The sequence below is a fragment of the Danio rerio genome, chromosome 7 (genome assembly GCF_049306965.1).
Source record: "Danio rerio strain Tuebingen ecotype United States chromosome 7, GRCz12tu, whole genome shotgun sequence".
NCBI classification, from domain to species: domain Eukaryota; kingdom Metazoa; phylum Chordata; class Actinopteri; order Cypriniformes; family Danionidae; genus Danio; species Danio rerio.
Window position 1 is genome coordinate 66,127,297 of NC_133182.1, and position 22,634 is coordinate 66,149,930.

Genomic DNA, 22,634 nt, shown 5'->3' on the forward strand with positions numbered 1-22,634 from the left:
GAGGTGTTTTTTGTCAAATCAAATATGTATGCACTGAGTGAGATGTTTTTGATTTGTCTGTGTTTTAGTTAAAAATGTGATTATGCCTGAATATCTTAATTTGATATTGCTGTTTTAATTTTTACCTGTTCAGGGAGTGCAGTTGGAAAAAAGCAATCTTGCTACAACCTGGCACAATGCATATTTCCTCTTTGAGGTTAATGTAGTTTTTAGGCATTATCCCTGTTAAATGAAAAAAAAAAAAATCACTCATTCATTCATTCATTCATTCATTCATTCATTCATTCATTCATTCATTCATTCATTCATATAAAGCAGGGTTCACCAATCCTGATCCTGGAGGGCCTGTGTCCCTGCAGGGTTTAGCTCCAACTTGCCTCAACACACCTGCCTGGATGTTTCAAGTATACCTAGCAAGTACTTGATTGGCTTGTTCAGGTGTGTTTGATTAGGGTTGGAGCTAAAATCTGTAGGACATCGGCCCTCCAGGAACAAGTTTGGTGACCACTGATATAAAGCATCTGCTTTGTGAGAAGTGCTTCTCATATGATATGAACGACTGTGCAGCTTTATTTTGAGCGAGATTTCCTCAAGCGAGAATGATTTTGACTGAAACTTTCTGTCGTTTACCACGGCCACCCTTGGTACCCTCCTGGCAGTGGAAATACAAGCCTGATAAAGATGACCCGTACCAACCCATACCATACCGTACTGTCTCAGTCAGTGAAAAATGGGCCATTAGAGGGTTGGTGTTGTGCTAATGGGCCGAATCTGTGGTTAGATTGGTAACAAGCTGTTATAAGATGCTCTCCAGCAGTTTAGATGCATTTACACTTGGAATATTTAACTAGAGTAACTCAGTTTGAACTGAAATCAGCACACTAGGCTCACCACTGGGTACACAGTCACCACAGTGGCGACTTGAAATGTAATCACTGTTTATGATGTACAATTTCAGCATTAAATATGTCAGGATAACACGAGTCTGTGCAGTTGTGTAGAACTCAAGAATGGATTTGGTACTGAATCTATATTGGGTCTGAATCCAAGACAACATTTTTTGGAAGCATTTTGACTTGGCCCTTAACATATGTTTTGTCTACAGATATAATCAATGCCACACTGAGTTTGTTGATCATCAGAAAAATAAATGGGCATAATTTCACTATCTGGGATTTGTCATGTCACAAAATTTTATGTTTTAATTAAGAAACAACCACAATTTTGTAACTACTAGAAAGACCATTTTGGAAATTCGCATTTAAGACAACATATTCTGACATTTATATTTACATGCAAAGCTTCTATGGGGATATTAGAATTAAGCTTTGAAAGTCTGTCATCATATTTTATGAAGTGGTTACCTTAAAAATAAAATATTTTGGGTATTACAAAGGATAACTGTGTACAGTTAGACTACTCAAGAAGTTGCACACCTCAATTGTCTGGCAAATAGGAGAGCAAGGAATGTTTTCTTTTTTTTTTTTCCCTCTGCATCGACTATCAGGGTTTCCGCAGGGTCTTAAAAAATCTTAACAAAAAAATAAATAAAATAAAATAAAATAAAATAAAATAAAATAAAATAAATAAATAAACAAATAAATAAAACACCATTTAGGCCTAAAAAGTCTTAAATATGATATATATATATATATATATATATATATATATATATATATATATATATATATATATATATATATATATATATATATATATATATATATATATATTATTATTATTATTATTATTATTATTATTATTATTATTATTGCAAAGAGATTAAATTCAAAACAGCTGTTTTTTTTTTTTTTTTTTTTTTTTAACAGCAAATTCTACAAATTCAATTCCCTAATCATGAAAAGAAAACAAAAGCAACACATCCCTTTACATCATCTTCCATTAATACAAAAACTATTTACCGAAGTTACCGGACTATTAGAAAAAAAAAAAAGTCCTTTGTGTTTAGCCCTGTATCGTCAAAAATTTCATTCATAACGGTCATAAAAGGGTCTTAAAAAGTCTTACATTTGAATTGAAGAAACCTGCAGAAACTCTGGATTATGTTGTTTTGAAAGACATAAAGTCATAATTTTGCTATCAGAAAGTTAGGTTTTTGTTGGGGGAAGTTGCTAGGCAACAGAGGCATGCATGTTTAAGGCACAAAAATATATAGCGGACATTGAAAAGCAATGTCATTTTGACCACTATGGTTATTTGAGAAAGTAAAAGTTTTTTTTTTTTTTTTTTTTTTTTTTTTTTGTGGTTTTAATAAAATATGTTTATCAAAATACAAAATTATTATTAGAATTATTACAATTTTATTAGTGAGAGCAAGTTGTATAAATGTAAGAAAATGTGTTTGCATCAAGTGTTTAAATTGTACTTCTCAAGCACTATTGTTATTATTTCCCTGCATTACTTTCAAATTGACTCTACCTGTCTCATATTTAATCTGGTCTTGATAAATTTGACTTAACTGACCCAAGACCACCTCGCCAGCAGCTGATCCTACTTAAGACCTCAGGAATACCTGACTCTAAATCCAACAATAAACAGTAAGGAGTGAGTGGAATCTCATTTAAGATATTCCAATAAGCCCTCCCAATGAACCTAAACACTTCTCTTAGGATCTGTATTTTTAGGGCATTTTTTAAAAAGAGTTCGTCTTAGAGGATTTATAGAATGAGAACACGGTAACCTGCTGAAGGGTGAAAAGTTTCCCACTCTCTCTTCTTTCACTCTTTGCCACAATGATAAATTTTATTCTTTTATTTAGCTGAAGCTGGAGAGGATGAGGAGCGATATCACTTTCCCCAAATGCATCTCTTAAATCGGTGACTTTTCAGTCTTTTTCAGACTACCTCTCCCTCAATTCCCACGGGCCAAATTTGCAAAATCGGGTCATTCAGGATTTTTTTTCTAACCACATTTTTCCCTTCGTAGTGTACTTTTATTCATCCATCAAAATGCCTCTTGTGCTCTCCCAGAGGAATCTCCCACCACAGTAATGTAAATTGGGATTTTCTCTCTCTCTTTCATTCTTTATGAGATACATTTAAAATCCAGGCCCAGCTCATTGACCCTCCCTGCCCACCACCCCTGCCCGCAGCCTCTCTTCCTCTAGTTTTATTAGATGGACAGGTTTATCTGCTAGATGAGGTTAGACGATTGGAGGCAGATAAGGAGAGATAAATGGAGAGACTAGATTAGGTCAAGGGTAGGAGATGTGTCTTTGTTTAAAATAACTTCTGTCCTGCCCACTATTGTAAAATAAATTAATTTCTAGGTCTTCTAGGCTTAGTTCAGTCACTATTAAAAATTAAAACAAATAAATAAATAAATATATAAAAGTTATATATATATATATATATATATATATATATATATATATATATATATATATATATATATATATATATATATATATATATATATATATATATATATAACTTTTTATACAGTTTTATTTAACACACACTAGGCCTCATTTACCAATCCAATGTAGAAACAAATGCATATCCGAGCACACAATTTAACTAAGGCTACAAAAAAAGGTTCACATGTGATTTGTAAAACATATATGTACTGACAATCCTCTTGTTTGAACTATTTTAAGTTGGTAAATGTGCCAACTGAACTTGACTCATTTGACTATCATTCTCATAAATATTCACATTCCCCCCTGGAGATTACACCATGGCTAAATGTAATCAGGCCAAAAAAAGAAAGAGGTCTGGATGCAGACATGGTGCAGTGCAATTTGAGTGGCATGCAATGCTTTTTAATGCTCATACCCACCCACCCCTAACCCTACCCCTCACAGGGACGTCACTAGCTCTATTGACTGTTGAGTGCGTTGTATCTGACATTGCATCTCTGAGATATGCAATCTCACCTTGCATCCAGATACTATTGCAAAAAGATGGACTTCTCCATTCAAGAGAAAAAATAGCGCTGATCTTGTATGAAAGTAATAAATACATAAATTGAATCTATCCAAATATGTATTTCCCAAATTATGTTTAACAGAGAAAGGAAATTTTCACAGTATGTCTGATTTTTTTTTTTTTTTTCTTCTTGAGAAACTCTTATTTGTTTTATTTTGGCTAGAATAAAACAGTTTTTTTTTTAAACACTATTTTAGGGACAAAATTTGTAGCCCCTTTAAGCTATATTTTTTTCATCTACAGAACAAACCATTGTTATACAATACGTTGCCTAATTACCCTAACCTAAACCTAATTAACCTAGTTAAGCCTTCAAATGACACTGTGTAAGCTGTATACAAGTGTCCTAAAAAATATCTAGTAAAATATTATTTACTGTCATCATGGCAAAGGAAAAAAATAATAATAATTCGCTTCTTTCATGTTGTTATTAAACTCCTTTCAGGAATACTCACTTCACAAATGCCTTGTTGATGTCAGAGGAGAATGGCCAGACTGGTTCCAGCTGATAGAAAGGCAACAGTAACACAGATAACCAGGCTGGTGAAGGTGGTGTTATTGTGTGGGGGATATTCTATTGGCACATGTTGGGCTCATTAGTACCAATTGAGCACTGTGTCAATGCCACAGTCTACCTGAGTTTTGTTTCTGACTATGTCTATTTCTTTATGGCCACAAAATAAACTGAATTATTCACAGTAGGCACTGATCTCCATGAATTCTGCATAAATAAAACAAAGATAACAATCTTTCTCCAACCTCATCTCACATCCTCAAGCCCAAATACAGTCATTCTAGATTGCCTTGTAGTAACTCCACACATACACACACACTCTCTCTCACAAACAAACTTTGAAATTAAAATGAGACGCTTCACCTTATACATTTACCGTAGAACAGTTGCCTGCAAAAAATAAAAAATAGATAAAAAAAATATGCTGACTCCAGTCCCTGTACAGAACATGGAAAAGCCGCGTGCTGAGAGAGAGAGAGAAAGAGAGAGAGAGAGAGAGAGAGAGAGAGAGAGTGGTGTGGCATGTATCATTTGTCCTTTGTAAAAACTATTCATTGTAAGGTAGTGATGTGATATAAAATTCCAGTGTCAGAAAAAAGAACAAACGCTTCACATTAATGCATTCAGGGACCGGCAACTGAATGCAATGACAGTGAGGAGGTTCTATTCTTTGTCAGATTGCAGGTATTTTATAGTTTAATTGTATGGCTCTCAAACACACTTTAGAATACCAGTGAAGTTTGTTTGGCTAATTACATTATTTTTAAATAATAATACATTATTTTTTAAAGTTCCTCAAAAACAAAACATGTTGACACAATGGTCAGGGTATTTAGGCTGGCAACTGTTACCTGCATGTAACCTACATAACATCCATCTCACAATAAGCCTAATGTTTACACCTGATACCACAGATGTGCCAAAGATCCTTCTGCAGAGTCTGGATTTTGTGTTAGCTGGAACATTAACCAGAAATAGGATGTAAATAGGGTCATTAATACTCATGTTCAGATACTTTCAGAGGCCAATGATTTTAATGTCAAACACTCTACACTATTTATGACTGGGCAGTTTATGAGCATGTGCATGGAAAGAGCAATAAATAAGGCCAAACCCTCTAAAAAAAATAAATAAATAAAATAAAAAATACTGACTGACTGACTGACTGACTGAATGAATGAATGAATGAATGAATGAATGAATCCATGTTCCTATGTCTTGGAGATTGCACTAATACATGTTTTGAGTTTTATAGTTCCATTTCCTTTGTGTTTCTTGAGACGAGGCATGACATAACACCAGACCTAACGGTACAGTTTTCTATTATGTAGTGTTTTTTTTTTTTTTTTTTCCTTCAGTGTTTGGCTTGTTCTCCCCTCCTGTTGTGTTTACCGTGTCTTCCAACATCCAGAAGTCCTCCTCATGCTGGAGCAAGGGCAGAAATCACTCTGCTTTTTCTACTCTCTATCCTATGTCCTGGAGATTGCACTAATACATGTTTTGAGTTGAATAGTTCCATTTCCTACGTGATTCTTGAGACGAGGCATGACATAACACCAGACCTAACAGTACAGTCTTCTATTATGTAGTGTTTTTTTTTTTTTTTTCCTTCAGTGTTTGATTTGTTTTCCCTTCCTGTTGTGTTTACCATGTCTTCCAGCATCCAGAAGTCCTCCTCATGTTGGAGCAAGGGCAGAAATCACTCTGCTTTTTCTACACTCTATCCTTAACACATATTCAGGCACATTTTACAATGCCAACCCTACCATTGTGTGCAGAGCTTTATTGTCCAAGCACCCAAACTTGTCAAAGTTAGTGGAGTGGGCTTGGCAATGGGTCCAGCGTGGCACTGGCAAGATCTTCCTCAATGGTCCGGCGAGAAAAGAATGTCCTTTCACTATCAGCATGTCAAGCCCACCATCTCTCAATTGGGTGGAAGAAAGCTCAGCTTGCTGCAACACAACGGAGCACAAATTGACTGGGGTGATTATTGATGGAGCAGATCATTTTTGTGTCAGGCCCTGATTCAGTTACTGTGGACACAGAGGACAGTGTTACTAGTTTCTGGATAGTGTTAACTTAGGCTCCCATTATCTGCTGCAGTCTTGGAGCATAGTACAATCTTGACTCCATTCTCTGAGCCCAACTCCACTAGGGCTCAGAGGACTAGTGTTATGTCATCTTCAGTCCCAAAGGGCAGTCCAGCATCAACTCCAGCTCCCAAGCCCAGTCCAGTGTCAGGTCCAGCCCCTAAACCCGTTTAGTGTTGGCTTCTGTACCTGAGCCCTGTCCAGTGTTCAGCACCCTTACTCAGTCCAGTCTATCTCTACTGGTACCGCCCAAGCTCCTTGCCCAGCCAGTCCCAGTCTAGTTATCATAGTTAATCTGCCAATGCCACTCTGTCTCCTTGCCCTGCTGACCCTGCTTCTAGCCCTGTCGATGTCATGAAAGACCCTTGCCGTGCCGATTCAGCACAGCTTCAAGCCCTGCCAGTGCTACACAAGCTTTTACAGCATGTTTCCGATACTACAAGAAATTAGCTGGAAATGCTTCAATGCCAATGTTCTGGGGCATATAATATGTTCTTATGTAGGCTGCTTTCATCGTTCACTGTGCCACTTTCAATCCCTGTACACACTGTGTGACCATGTATGCTGAACTTCCATATGAATGAACTGAAAATGCTCACTATGCAGTGCTCCTAAATTGCTAGTGGAAATGTGCCGTTAGCCTTGACAGTCTTAGTGCAGCTCCCAGCTCTACCAGCGCTTGTTGACTACAGTCCAGCCTTCAGCCCCACAGGCTTCCAGCCATGTCAGCTCCATTCATGGCACCAACTGCCCACAGGACTCCAGACCTGCCAGCTTGCAACTGTATTTTAGTCCAACAAGTTAACTACTCAACTCATGCCCGAGCTTTTCCAAAACATGCTTCACCTTTATGATTCAACCCCCTGGAGTCATCTGCCCTGTTTCTTTTTTGGCTCCTCCTACCATCAGCTCCAACTATAGGTTGTCATCATGGCTGAGGCCTAGATCCTATCACACCCTCTCTGCTCCAAGACTCTCATTTCTCCATCTGACCCAACCTGGTCCCTCCTATCATCTCCCTGTCTCTCTGATTTATCGGGTACACCCTGTTCCCACTCGTCATATGTCTGGTTCCACTTACCGTCAGGTCCTCTCTGGCCACCTCCTCTACCCTTTATGTGTTGTGGTATTATTTATTGGGTTCATAGAATAATTTAGGTCGTCACGCACTCATGTGAAATTTGCCAAGCATAGGGTATCACCATCACCAAAAGCACAACCTTCTAACATTGATAGTACATTGGTAAAGCATGGCAGTCTCTGGAGGGGAAGGATGCTGCGGAGGCCAAATGGGGAGACCTGGTTGCAATATGGACATATAGGCTAGCCCTAACCAGGGGGAGCACTACATATGATAAGCTGGTTACCAGATAGGAAAGACACGGGTTCGCATGAGAAGATGAAACACTGTATGATGTATATGGTATTGCTAATAGTGATCACACATAGCTGGCACTGATTCCCAGCACACAGGTGGATCAAGTGGGCATAGAAACATACTGGGCCAGGCACCCGGCTCCTCTGCTGAGCCGAGTGCTAGGGTGTCACATCCGTCTGTGACCACCTGAGGGCGCTGTAGCGCTCTAGGACTTTGTAGGCGCTACAGTGCCCCAGGAAAAAACTACATTTTCATACATGCCCGCGCACACACCAGAACACCTACACTGACCTGCCATCACATCTGTTTTGTGTTACCGTTGATTATCTGGACTATATATTCTACCATTCCACCTATGTTTGTCATCGCGTCGTTGTCTTCCTTGTCTGAAAATCGAGTAAGTCTAAGAGTCCCAGTTTGTTATTCTGATTCCTATTCTTGTATTTTTTTGCATTAGTCTAGTTCGTGTGTCATTTGTCTAGTCTGTTTTCTAATTAGTTTAGTTGTTTGAGTTTGTTTTTCCTGAGCCTCGTCTCTGATTTAGTTTCTGGTTTTGTCGTTTATTTGTTACTTTGTATTATCACCTTGTTGGCTGCACTGTAAATAAATAATCTGCACTTGGATCCGCACCTTTCTTTTTTTTGTTTATTGTTTTTGATCACGCTAATACGTGACATAGGGACCTCGGAAAAAGAGAATCGCAAATACCAAAATCTGCTCCTCATCATTGCTGACTTTGCACAGGGTCTGTGCGAGTAGGCTCAATGAGGGAAACGCATATTTGGTCAGCACATCCATGCAAAGAGGGGCTTCAGTCAGAGAATAAAACAACTGGCAATGGGTGTTTATGGCAGAAGCAAACAGGTCAACCTGTCAACCTTGGCTTCCCCGAAACACTCCAAAATCAGCTAGACCATGCCAGGGTGGAGTCTCCATTCTACTCAAGGCGCTAGCTGCCATGAGAGTGCGTTGGCTGCATGTATGAGCTTGCCCAGGATGTGAATGGCATGCAGTGATTTCAACCACGTATAACTCTAGAAGAGCAGACAGCGAGTAAGCTGCTGTTATTGGTCATCTAGCAATCTCCCATTTTGTCAAGAAGACACCCGTCGTAGTTCCCACTGAAGGGGAACTGCATGACAAGTTATTCCTTTTCATGGGTGTGTACAAGAAGGACAGGTATTTGAAACATACACCAAACCATACCCCCTAAAAAAATGCAAAAATGTACACAGTGCCCTTTTGTGGATGGCTCATCTGAAATTTGCAACAAAACATATCTGAAGTTATGAATTTTCATTCATTCATTCATTTTCTTGTCGGCTTAGTCCCTTTATTAATCCGGGGTCGCCACAGCGGAATAAACCGCCAACTTATCCAGCACGTTTTTACGCAGCGGATGCCCTTCCAGCCGCAAACCATCTCTGGGAAACATCCACACACATTCACACACACACACTCATACACTACGGACAATTTAGCCCACCCAATTCACCTGTACCGCATGTCTTTGGACTGTATGAGAAACCGGAGCACCCGGAGGAAACCCACGGAAAGGCAGGGAGAACATGCAAACTCCACACAGAAATGCCAACTGAGCCGAGGTTCGTACCAGCGACCCAGTAACATTCTTGCTGTGAGGCGACAGCACTACCTACTGCACCACTCCCTTGCTGACATGAATTTTATATATTTATTTATTATTATTATATTTTTTTAAAAAACAAAAAAGTTATAACTTAATGAATAATTATTTAAATTAATTAATTAACAATACACGCTGAAGCTTGCATTTTTAATGAGACTGGGTTGAAATAATTACATGTACATACTAACAGCTGTGGTGCTTCACTATGTTTTACTTTGATTTGGCTGCCATGGCCCAACATACATTAGTATTGTATTGTGATTTAATGCATTAAACAGTAAATTGTACAAATAGTAAGACTGGATCAGTTTGCTTTTCTGCTTTGGTGAATATAGCTGTTAATTAGATCATGTAGTCACACTGCATTAATGTGCACTTCACTCACCCTCACTGCACCTTTTTTGCTTGTTGAAACTACATATTTAAAATGATGATGTGAAACAACAACATTTTTGAGATTTCATTGGGACAACTTTTTTTTAATGTTCATTCCACATACATTTGTTAAAACTTAATCAATTTTAGTTAAGACAACATAAATGTATTGTGTGAAACCCTGCATTTTGTAGTGTTGATTTTGTTGCATGAGCTCCATTAAAATGTGTAGCTCTCTCCCACCAATAGAATGACTTCTTTGAAAATCACTATTACAGTGACACACTGTCCAGTGCATTCTGTCCAATGTTTGGCACACTGCCCTCATGGCCAGAAGCCAGTGAAATATATATATAAGACTTTTTAGTGCTGTGATTGACTTGGCTTGTTTGTACTTGACCGCCAGCAGAGAGTCAAATGTTTCAGGAATACCCAGCTGACTGTGCTGCAGAAGAAGAAGAGGCGAGAAGGTAAGATAGGGAGGAAGATGAATAATAACAATAAAAAAAGCATTCCACAAGTGAGCAGAGAATAGGGACTGACAAACAAACATATTTCTGTCGCATTGGCTTTCCCTCTCTCTCTCCTTCTGAGCACTCAAAGAATAAGGCCCTCTATTAAATAATTCAAATGGGAGCTCTGAGATGCCAGTCAAAAAATACTACAGCCATAAAAGGCATGTGTATAGCAGCAACCGTCTGGTATCCAGTGGTGAATAAGGGCATTAATCTTGCTGTTCTCTAGAGAACTGCTTTAGCAAGTCTTCTGTTTATATTTGTTTCTTTGGTTCATTTTTTTTCCCTCTGTGAAATACATGCTGCCTGGCTGGGGGTGGAAGCAGAGAGAGGAGGCTTCTCTATCTATTACCATTTGAATAATGTCTTTTTATTCTTCTCAAGGTGAGCAACTCTTAAATCTAGGTTGGCGAGCTTGTAAGAAGTCCTTGTTGGGGGTCTGACGATCTCTAAACTATGGTGGTGCATATGTGCAAATATTTTTTTCCCTCTTTTAGTTTTAAATCTTTGAAAAAATTTAACTAATGTCCATGTTTATTTATTTTTTTCAATGTATGTGTTTGTTTGTACTTATTTTGTTATGCATTATGGGTGACATATCAGAGTTCAAAAGAGGACACATTGTTGGAGTGCATCTATGACTAAGACTGTTGAATTCCCAAAGTGTAGTATGAGGTGGATCAGTGATGGTTTGGACTGCAATATCATGGCATCATTCCCTAGGCCCAACACTTGTGCTTGATGGGCCATGCCACTACCGAACCATTCTGGAGGACCATGTGCACCGAATGGTTCAAACATTGTATTCTGAAGGTGGTGCCATGTATCAGGATGATAATGCATATAGCAAGACTGGTGACAGAGTGGTTTATGAACATTAAAGTGAAGTTGAAGATCTCTTATAGCCTGCACAGCCACCAGATCTAAATATTATTGAGACACTTTAAGGGGAAACTCATTTGACTCTAGTTAAAGTTAGTTTATGATTACCGCACACCTTAACTCATCATTAATTCATAATAAAGTAATATTTTGTTTACATATTAATACATCATTATTCATGTACTGTTATTGTAGTGTCATGTACACTATGTATCTGTGCTGATTCCAGTGACTATGACTTAACTTGATTTAAAAATTATAGTTTAAAATGCTATAAATGTCAGGATTCTGCCAATTCGATCTTGTCAATTCTTGATTTGGCGGCAGAGTCCAGACACTAGTTCTGTCTTGTTTATCGTGCTGAGCATGAGTTTTCTCGGGCCAGGCACTACACCTGTCTTGATCTGTGGCTCTTGTCGTTGTTGTGAATGCACGGTCTCGATTGAGTTGCGCGTGTGTCTTTGAAGTGGTCGCACGTGTGCGCATGTGTTCCAGAGCAGGCTCGGTTCACACGTGCTCGATTGCTCTCGTGTTAGAGTTTGTTCTAGTTGGTTTAAGTTTTTGTTGGAGCTGGGATGAAAAATGCCACATGTTTACATTGTGGCCACTTGCTTTAGTGTCATGTTCCATGTGAACACAAGGTTAATGAGTTCTCTCATTGGCTGCATGTTCAAGTCTCATTTTATGTGAGCACATGGCTTGTTTGCTTATTAATTCTTTCTGCTTTTCGTCTGCTAACCTGTGCCAGTTCATCAGATTTCATTATCCTGTCCTTTTTGTCTATCCCTGATCCATGTCATCCCTGCCCAGTCAAGGTTTTTTTTATTTATTTATTTATTCATTTATTTATTTTTATGTTTTCCCTCCTTGGGTAGTTTGTTTTTGCTGTTTATTTTATTTTATTTTATTTTATATATATATATATATATATATATATATATATATATATATATATATATATATATATATATATATATATATATATATATATATATATATATATATAATAAAAAAAAAAACATACTTTTCCCTGCACTTGAGTCCTCACTCCTTTCCCAAAACATGACAATAAAAATATCAGTAAAAAAAAAAAAATCATCACTTACTACTTCTAAACACAGAGATTCCCAGCTAAATTCCAGGTTTGCAAATTTGGTCTTGTGGACATGTTTATATGCATTAATACTAAGACATATGCATAATACGTGCCTGACAATCAATACCACTGACTGGGGAAAACCACACTGCTACATCACGGTGTGGTGGTCCTCAAAATTGTTGGTATTTGGATCCTATTTTTAACAGGACATTTTTGAATAGACGCACATTATGGTGTCTGAGCAAATCAATTTAACCAATATATATATATATATATATATATATATATATATATATATATATATATATATATATATATATATATACAATTCAATTCAAATAGCAATGGTTTGAACAATTTAATTAGTGCTGTTGTCCTTAAATAATTTTGGAGCAAACGCAATTGTAGGTTGTGGATGTTGATTTTGCTACCTCTTGTTTACAGAAACTAGTCTATCCGTATTGATGGCTCTTTACAGGAAGACATGTGTAGATTAAATATACGTATTAATCCTATACAAGATAGAACTACAATGTTTTTCATATTATATTATGGATTAGCTTGACCCTGATAAACCATCACCCTCCTAACAATAGACAGAAATACAGCATAAATTAAGTGACATGAGCTATTTGCAAGACATGGATGTCCAATAATGAGAAAACGCATATAATTTAAACCAGGACATATTTACAACTTAGCTGCATAATAATCTCAGCAGAATATTGCATTCTCCCGCACTAGTTGACAGGAGGGATGCCAGTAAAGTAAATCCATATGCATTGGAATGTAAAGATAAGGTTTGGATGTGTAGGGCTGGGAACTGTCTCTGATAGTTCACTGATGGAATGGACTCCCATTTTACATTTATATTCATAGCACACTAGGTGGCTTGTCTCACAGCATGCCTGAAGGAAAAAAAAAAGACAATGTGTTAAGATATGTGTGTAATTTTGATAGGAACAATGACAATGTTTGTATGGCATAAAGGTATTGTATATTAGTAAAATAGCAGGTCCCATGAGCTTTGACATATGTGAATTTTGAAAACACACTGACAACTGAGATTATATAGTGTAACACACAATATTGATGACTGACTGTATGACAATGTCTTACATTCCGTCTCTCCGGATTGTCCCAGGTAGGGATTTACAGAAATTGTCAATGACAGCTTTTACATTTAATATGCTTTAAACAACAACAATATTAGTTGGGAATTAATTGTTCGATTTGTCGAAATAACAAGTAAATAGAGACCTGTTATTGCATTCTATTTAACTGAAATAGTATGCATTACTGAAAAATGATTATTAATATAAGAAAAATATGTTAGTTAAAAGAACCTTAAATATACATAAAGGTGGTAAATATTCAAATTAATCAATCAACTAATTATATTTCCCATTATCTATCCAAGCAAACATTTTTTTTTTTTTACATCTAAACATCTAAAACAGGGCTAAACTTGGACAAGTCTTGTTGAATAGTCTAGTTTTGTCCTACATGTAGACATCTATTAGATTTTCACTGACAGTCCAATTTTAACTTGTTTTAGCCAAGAGAACTATGTTTAGATGTCTATTAATCATCTATTAGGTTGCTGGGTATCTGTCTATCTCAGGAGTGTTCAAACTCGGTCCTGGAGGGCCAGTGTTCTGCAAAGTTTAGTTCCAACCCCAATCAGACAATCAGACATCCATTCATCCATCCATCCATCCATCCATCCATCCATCCATCCATCCATCCATCTATTTTTTATTCATGTTTTTTTTTTTTTTTTTATAATGAACATTTTAATTTTACTTAGTTTAAAGGGATATGTTGTCTAGGCTGGTGTTGTATATCACAGTACAAAACCCACCAATACGCTGAAATTGCCATTTTTACAGATTTATTTCTCTCTGTATTATTTCTTATACCCAATGCTGGAGGTAACACATGATAAGTAATGCATATTGTGCAATAATACTACTTTTTCAAAGGAATGCTTAAAAGTAATGCATTAATTTTAAAAATAATTAATATTATTTAAGTTACTTCTTAAAAAAAAAAAAATGTAACACGACTTTATTTGTGGAATTAAAATGACCTTAGTGAGGTTGAATCACACACTCAATGAAAGAGTGTGCTGCAAGGGAACAGACAGTTGACTAGCACTCATCATCATCAGGTCTATTTTTTTCACAGCAGATAAGTCTGTGTACTGTATCTAGTTACTGAATAGCTCAGTATATTGGTTTAATTTGAGAGAGAGGGGGTATCAGCTATGTTAATGTTATGCCAGGTATGTTAATACTTACTAAGGACGCAAATTATTTAATGACAACTATGTTCAATTGAATGAACTGGTCCGCCGATCCGGTTAAAATAAGTTATTAATTCAAGAAACTTCCATCATCACTACAGACAGTCACAAACTGAATCAATGGCTGGCACATTTTTGCCATGGACTTTTGTTATTTTGAACTTATCGAAGAAAAGAAGTGGATTGTCTTTAAATGAGGTTATGGTGGTTGTTAAATGCAGAACTTCTCTGTATAAAAAGGTGAAAAAAAAAACAAAAAAACACCTGCAAGTTCTGTAAGAGATCAAAACTCAGTCAAGTAAGGAAACATAAAGCAAAATTACTCAAAAGTAACAAAATATGTAGGTTTTAATTTTCAACATCAAAAGTCGGCAGTGCAGAGATCAACATCCCATAATGCAATTCACAACCGCAAATAAATGGAAAACACTTGTGAACCACAAAATACAAAATTAGTTAATTCATCTTTTCTTTACAATATATATTGTTAGTTCTTTAGTTAATGTGTCATATGTGTTACTTTGGTCTGTTTTTAACACCCTCCATGATATAACATTTACTGTAAGTTATTGGACAGTATGAGCACACAACAGCAGCGTTTGCCATAGCAAAACAAAACATGGTTCCCAAATAGTTCAAAAATCCAAATGTTCTGTTGTCATGTAATGTAGCATTTAGTCTTTAATAGTAATGTGAACTGTGGTGCTTACAGAAATCTAAGCATTTAATTCATTCCTACACTACCATTCACCATAAGCTTTCACAGTAATAAATATTCATTCTTGAAACACAGGATTCTTGTAAAATACAAATAGAAATTTTCACTATTGTAACTTCTAGAGCATACTTGGGTTCTAAGTTCATGAACTGATTTTGAGGGTCATTGTATACTTTTCATTGTTTACAAGAACTGCATAGAGTGTGTGCACATGCAAGAGACCGGGCACCTCTTTAGTCACTGAATGCATCTTTCAGAAATATGGTAACACTTTATACTAACTACACACACACTATAAATCATTTATTAAGCATTAGCAAATAGTGAATTCATTATCTGTTAAGCATTATCTTTACATTAATAAACGTTAGTAAGCTGTTTATAACTGCAGCTACAAATACTATTCTTGGCTTACATAACATATTTAAAATGTGCATAATAATTGTATTTTCATACTTTGTTAATGATTTTTCATTACTAAATTAAGTGCATTATTTACAAACCATTTGTATTTAAGAGTAGTTAAGGGTTTTAGGATTATTTAGAATGAGTTAGTAAATTATTAATAAACAATTGAAATCAACGTTTATTTGTCTTATTATTCAGGTATATATTAAGGTTTACTATGTGTGTTAATAAATGCTTTATTAACTCAAATTCATTAATTTTTGTGACCTAATCTAAAGTGAGGACTTTTATGCTTTATAAATCCCTTCTAAAATTCAAATAAAGGCTCAGTTAAATTCTAAACAGGAAAAATGACATTATTTATTCCTATTCATTTAAAGATACACAAATGAAACTATACTTCGAATGAAAAATAAATCTTTGCAACCTTATCTAAAATAAAATCCCTGTAGAGTTTAAACATTGCATCTTATCATATTGCTAAATTATTATATTGCTGTTGTTGTTGTTTTATACAGTTGTATGTCGTATTTTGACACTCCTGTTATTTGACAATGTTTAAACTTTACATTAATTTCTTTTTTTAGATAGATTGCAAATATTATTGTTCATTTGATTCAGAGCCTTTATTTGTCATTTATAAGGGATTTATAAAGCATGAATAGTCCTCACTTTAGATTAGGTCACAAAACTGCGTGGAGTTAAGAAAGCATTTATTAACATATTAATTAACTATTAGTATATGCCTGAATATTGAGATATATAAATATTGATTTCAATAGTTTATGAATCATTTACTAACTCATTCTGAATAATCCTAAAAACCCTCAACTACTCTTAAATACAACTGGTTTGTAAATAATGAAATACTTAATTCAGTAATGTAAAATAAATAATTACTCAAGTATGAAAATATAATTATTAAGCACATTATATAGGTGCTAATAAGACAATAATAGAGCATTTGTAGCTGCAGTTATAAACTGCTTACTAACATTTATTAATGTAGAGTTGATGCTTAACAAATAATGAATTCACTACATGCTAATGCTTAGTAAATGATTCATAATGTAAGGTCCACCCAGTTGGCCCAATGCCGGTGGCACTGGTGGATGAAGGTTTAATGCCTGTTCGGTCTTTCCAGTGCACAATGTTGATTTACCTTAAATTTAACTCATATCTGACTCCAATTTTAGTATGAGGTGGTTTAGAATATTAATATATTTTACCTCGTTTTACCTGACTCCAATCATAAAACAATAAGAAGATTATATCAATATGTAATTTAGATAAATGTTTGAACCTTTTGTCTTCACTAGTAACTATTACATCCGTTCATTCGGGTGCTCATGTCGCTCAGAGAAATCGCCTCGGCCGAAGGCGTCCCTTATGGTCACACTCCGGTCAGTCTTGAATATTAAACAGAGGTAATTAACTAATACTTTAGATGGCCGCTACCAGCGCGCTCGTTCTAAAATACTTTTGGTTAGTCCCGCTTAGGTGTACACCCTTGAGTTAAGACAATCATTATTTCTAATTAGAGGTTAGGGCATTAATATAAATGTACCCGACTACTGGACTCTATAGTAACTTTGGTTTTCACCAAGCCCATGGTTTCCCATATGAACTTAATTTAGAATAATATTACCTTCAAACAAAGGTCCCAATCTAGGTTAGTCGTGCAACACCTTGTTGACCTAGACGGAAGTTAACGCCCTTTCCACCTAAGTACACATGAATCAATATCAAGAGTCAGTCGGATCCCTAAAACACAATTAGTGTGCCCAATGCTCCATCTCAACTGGATTTTAGTCCATCTACTGACCTGACGCAAGACGTGCGGAAACAAGGATACAGCGTAATCTACTTGAATTAATAATTACAGAGTGAGCAAAATATGGTCAAACATTACAATTTATTAGTCAGGTAAATGTATTATGCCAATTCAATCAGTCAATTCATAAATGATCAATACAAAACATCAAATTATCAAAGATAAATCCAAGATGAAAGATGCATACCTGACTTCAAAAATATACATAACATGGAGCAGGCTCCATGTTATGGGCTGATCTGGTTAGGCAGAATCGCCCTGAGCCTTTCTCAAACCTTACCTTAAATAATCCAAGAATTCCCTCAAGGAAGGGGGTGTGTGTATAACAAAAGGCATTCACATTTAGTGCTGCCTGTGAAAAGTCACACCCTTCACAGTGGTTCAAAAGATGCCTGAAGGTATATATTTATTGTTTTGATTAAGTCTATTTCTGAGAGAATGAGACCATTCTACCAATCGCACTGAGACATTTCAAATGATATCAAACATGATAGTTAAAGTCAGTTTTGTTAATCTAGAACATTCAAACATTGAAATGACCATATGTGTGAGATGGGGTGGATGAAGCTGAGTTTCTCAGATGCAAATGCAGCAGGAACTGGTTTTTCCTGCATTCCCACCTGCTGGGTTGTGGAGTCAATTGGCCCTGTTTTCAGGTCATGTTTTGAATTGTCAAAGACATCAAAAATATTTGTAATATTTCAATTCTTACAATAATATTTAGTTATTATAAAGTGTTAACAAGTTTACATATTAAACAATAATCCAAATGAAGATAAAAGTTAAAGATGACAAGAATCTCACTAGTGATCTCATTAATGATGTGTGTTAATAGATATGAAAATCATCATATGTAAAGTTGAAGAGCGATTAAGAGCCGATTAACTCTTGGGGAAAATAGCAGGATATTTCTCTTTCATAGCTGTCTGTAATTAGACAAGTTAATTAGTGTCTGATTGTTAGAATTAAAGGGAAAAATAGGAAAAGTAGAAGTTTCATTCAATATAGGCACAGTTAAAGGTATTTAAGCAAAACATTGATCATATTCTTATGGTATTTGCATAACTTTCTATCAGAATTGTTAAACGGAACATGAAATAATGATTAAAATATTATCTTATCACAACTGAACTCAATAAATTGCATATATCACTATTTTAGCTACTAAAATATTCACATTTACTGCGGTCTTCATAAGCAATGGAAAAAACATATTGCAACAGCATTTGGAGTTAAGAGCCTTTAAGGATATTTTAGCTTTGAGAAGAATATTTTAAGAGGAGATTCAGAATCAAAATGTATGAGTTATTGTCCCTCTGGAACACGGTAAAACATGCTGCACAGCTGGAGGTAAAACAGGTGTAGAGAACTCTTGTGTAACCAGGATCAACAGCAACAGCACAAATACCTTGGCAAATCAGTGTATTAATAATGCTTACCTGAAGCGTGTTTATTCATTACGTTGCCATCCCAAGTCATCCAGGTGAATTATTAGACATTGCAGTTCACATTATTTGACATGTAAGCAAGCTTCAAGTCCCAAGACTTAGTAATGCCACAATACTCTTATTTGAAAGTAAATGGTTTAAAACTTTTATTACAAAATGATCTTCATAAGTGATTATTGCCTTTTTGTATTTAACAGAATTTCATATTTCCTTTGCTATTTCCTTCTTTCTTTATAACTGAATGACATCTAAAACTAAATCATTAAAAAGTTTTCAGTAGAGTAAATTACTTGAATACAAATTAAGAACGCATTGGTACATTTATTCTCTGTCTAATATGCAGGCATATCATGAAAGTATCACTATCAATGTAAATTGAATTGATTGATTTCAGTCAAGTAACCTATAGATTTATTCCAAGGGAACTTGTCCTGCATCATGAATAGCAGTGCTATTGGAACGCTTTTGTCCAATTACATCTTGAAGGATGTGTGAAATCCATTCAATGTGGTTGTACTACCTCACAGGTGGGGTGATGTCAGGAGCATTAAAGTGCATCTGAAGCAAGCAGTGTTAGCCTTTGGGTGTTCAGCAAGGGTTTGTTGTCTGATTTGCATATGGGCCATTCCTTTCTCCATCCCTACCCACTGTATCCGGGGCTGTTTTTTGGTCGGAGGCCTTGTGGAGTTTGAATGAAATAAACATCATAGGTTGAATAAGCATTCTAATATAATAGGCATGCAGCTGTCTGATTTTAGACCTGTGTAATTTCATGTTGCCAAACCTCAGACTGATGGTTGAACCGGTATACAACTAGTGAATCGTTCAATTATGAATGTCATTGTCTAAGTTCACAATAATGCCACACCAATATCCCAAATGATCATTAAGCAAAACACATGGGATTTTTCTTTTTTTTTCTGAGATTATTTTTCTTATTTTTTTTTGGTTACACATATTCACATAAAAAATTGTGTCATAAAAATTAAGCAGTGATTGAGATGAAGTGTAACCCATTTTTTATTTTTTTATGTTTTTTTTTTTAATTTTAATTTGGTAATTTCCATGTATTAAAAAAAAAAATACAGTTTTGATTGGAGTTCTTGCTCTCATCTGTTCATTCATTCATTTTCTTGTCGGCTTAGTCCCTTTATTAATCGTGGGTTGCCACAGTGGAATGAACCGCTAACTTATCCAGCAAGTTTTTACACAGCGGATGCCCTTCCAGCCGCAACTTATCTCTGGGAAACATTCATACACACATTCACACACACACACCCACTCATACACTACGGACAATTTAGCCGACCTAATTCAACTGTACCACATGTCTTTGGACTGTGGGGGAAACCGGAGCACCCGGAGGAAACCCACCCGAAGGCAGGGAGAACATGCAAACTCCACACAGAAACGCCAACTGAGACAAGGTTCGAATGCAGCGACCCAGCGAACTGGTTTGTAAATAATGCAATACTTAATTCAGTAATGAAAAAAAAAAAAATCATTACCTAAGTATGAAAATACAATTATTAAGCACATTATATAGGTGCTAATAAGACAAGAAAGCATTTGTAGCTGCAGTTATAAACTGCTTACTAACATTTATTAATGTAGAGTTGATGCTTAACAAATAATGAATTCACTACATTTTAATGCTTAGTAAATGATTCATAAAATGCAATTATTATAAAGAGTTACCAAGTTTACATATTGAACAATAATCCAAAGGAACTGTTTAAAGATGACAAAGATCTCACTTGTGATCTCAGTAATGATGTGAGTTAATAGATATGATAATCATCATACGTAAAGTTAAAGAGCGATTAAGAGCCGATTAACTCAATATGCATGACTCCACACAGAAACGCCAACTGAGCCGAGGTTCGAACCAGCCACCCAGCGACCTTCTTGCTGTGAGGAGACAGCACTACCTACTGCGGCACTGCCTCGCCGCTCTCATCTGTAAGACAGAATATTTGAAGAATTTGCCATCAGAAAAAATAATAATAATAAAATGTAAGCGCACCTGCATGTTTGGCAACATCACGCAAGTTGAAGCATTCATGCAATGAAACTCACATCCTTTTAATGATCCAGATTTTAATCAAATTGATCAAATTCTCACAACAGACAGGTGTGCATACAGTAAATCATTGATTCATGAATGTCTCAAAAGACATTTTTTTTTTTTTTTACTAAACACTCAAAAATTCAAGCAAGAATGCTACTACTCACCCATGTACAATGGTGCACACTTTGCCATGCCATCATGGCGCATATGCTTAGAGAATATTTTGCATTTCATTAGTTCCAACAAGCAGTTCTGGAGAACTGAATACAAGACTGAATGTCCAATCACTGTCAGTATTGTATTTATTTATTTTTTTCATGCCTGCATACGCAGTGATCTGAAAAGACAATCAAAACTACATCTTTAAGAAAATAAGCCAAATGTCCTTTATTACATGACAATTGCCAAACAAGTTAAAAATTCTTTTAGATTCCATATATAATAAACCTCTGTTAATGGGCATCATCATCAATGTAAACACAGTTTTATTTTTATTTTATTTTTTTCAAAAGAGCCTATGCAGGCTGATTACTACACAAACAAAATCCAGCATCTTTAAACCTAAATATTTAAAATCCTAAATATTTAAAATCAGATGTGTCTAGAAAAGAGTGTCATTTGCATTTAGCCACAGTTTCAATCAAGGCTCAATCAACGCTGCTTTTTTCATCCATTTCGTTGTCCAATGATTGACTGACTGACTAACCAACCAATTTTCCCTCAAACCAACCAATGGTGTTTTAAAAAGCACCAATTTACTTGCCCACTCATGTCCCTGAACCCAACCGACATTATTTGGAAAAGCACCGATTGACCTCCCCACAGTTTACATAAACATTTATCCACAGCTCAGATAGATACTGCCATCTGTGGGACAGAGAACAGAACATAGGTTCTCTTTTCAGTCAGCTGTCATCTGTTTGATGTGTTCACAAGCACCCAGACAGGATCATAAGCAGCCAATGTGAGGCGATAAGAAGCTTTTTGACATCAGCTAGGTGTGTCCCAGGCTTAAAGCACACATTCTTTTAAGTTTACAATTATTACAATTATAAACAGTGTAAAGCTTGGGCAGTTTACGTCAAACATTTTCAGAGACTTTTAAATCTATAGGGTAGCATCCCTTTTGGCATTTTACACACCAGACTTGTAAGTACAAGAATGTGAACAATATAATTTCAATAGCATTACTATTCAAGACACAGCATAAATTCCTTAGATAGGGAATGTCTAAGTTGCTCCTTTAATCATGGTTCCAGATAGGGGATCATAATGGCAATATTTAAAAGAAAGGGTTAAGTAGTTTGCACCTGCTGAGTGTTTTTGTCAAACATTAACATAACACTGCATTAGTAAAGCAGTTGTTACATATGACGTGTTTTGTCACTTCATTCTT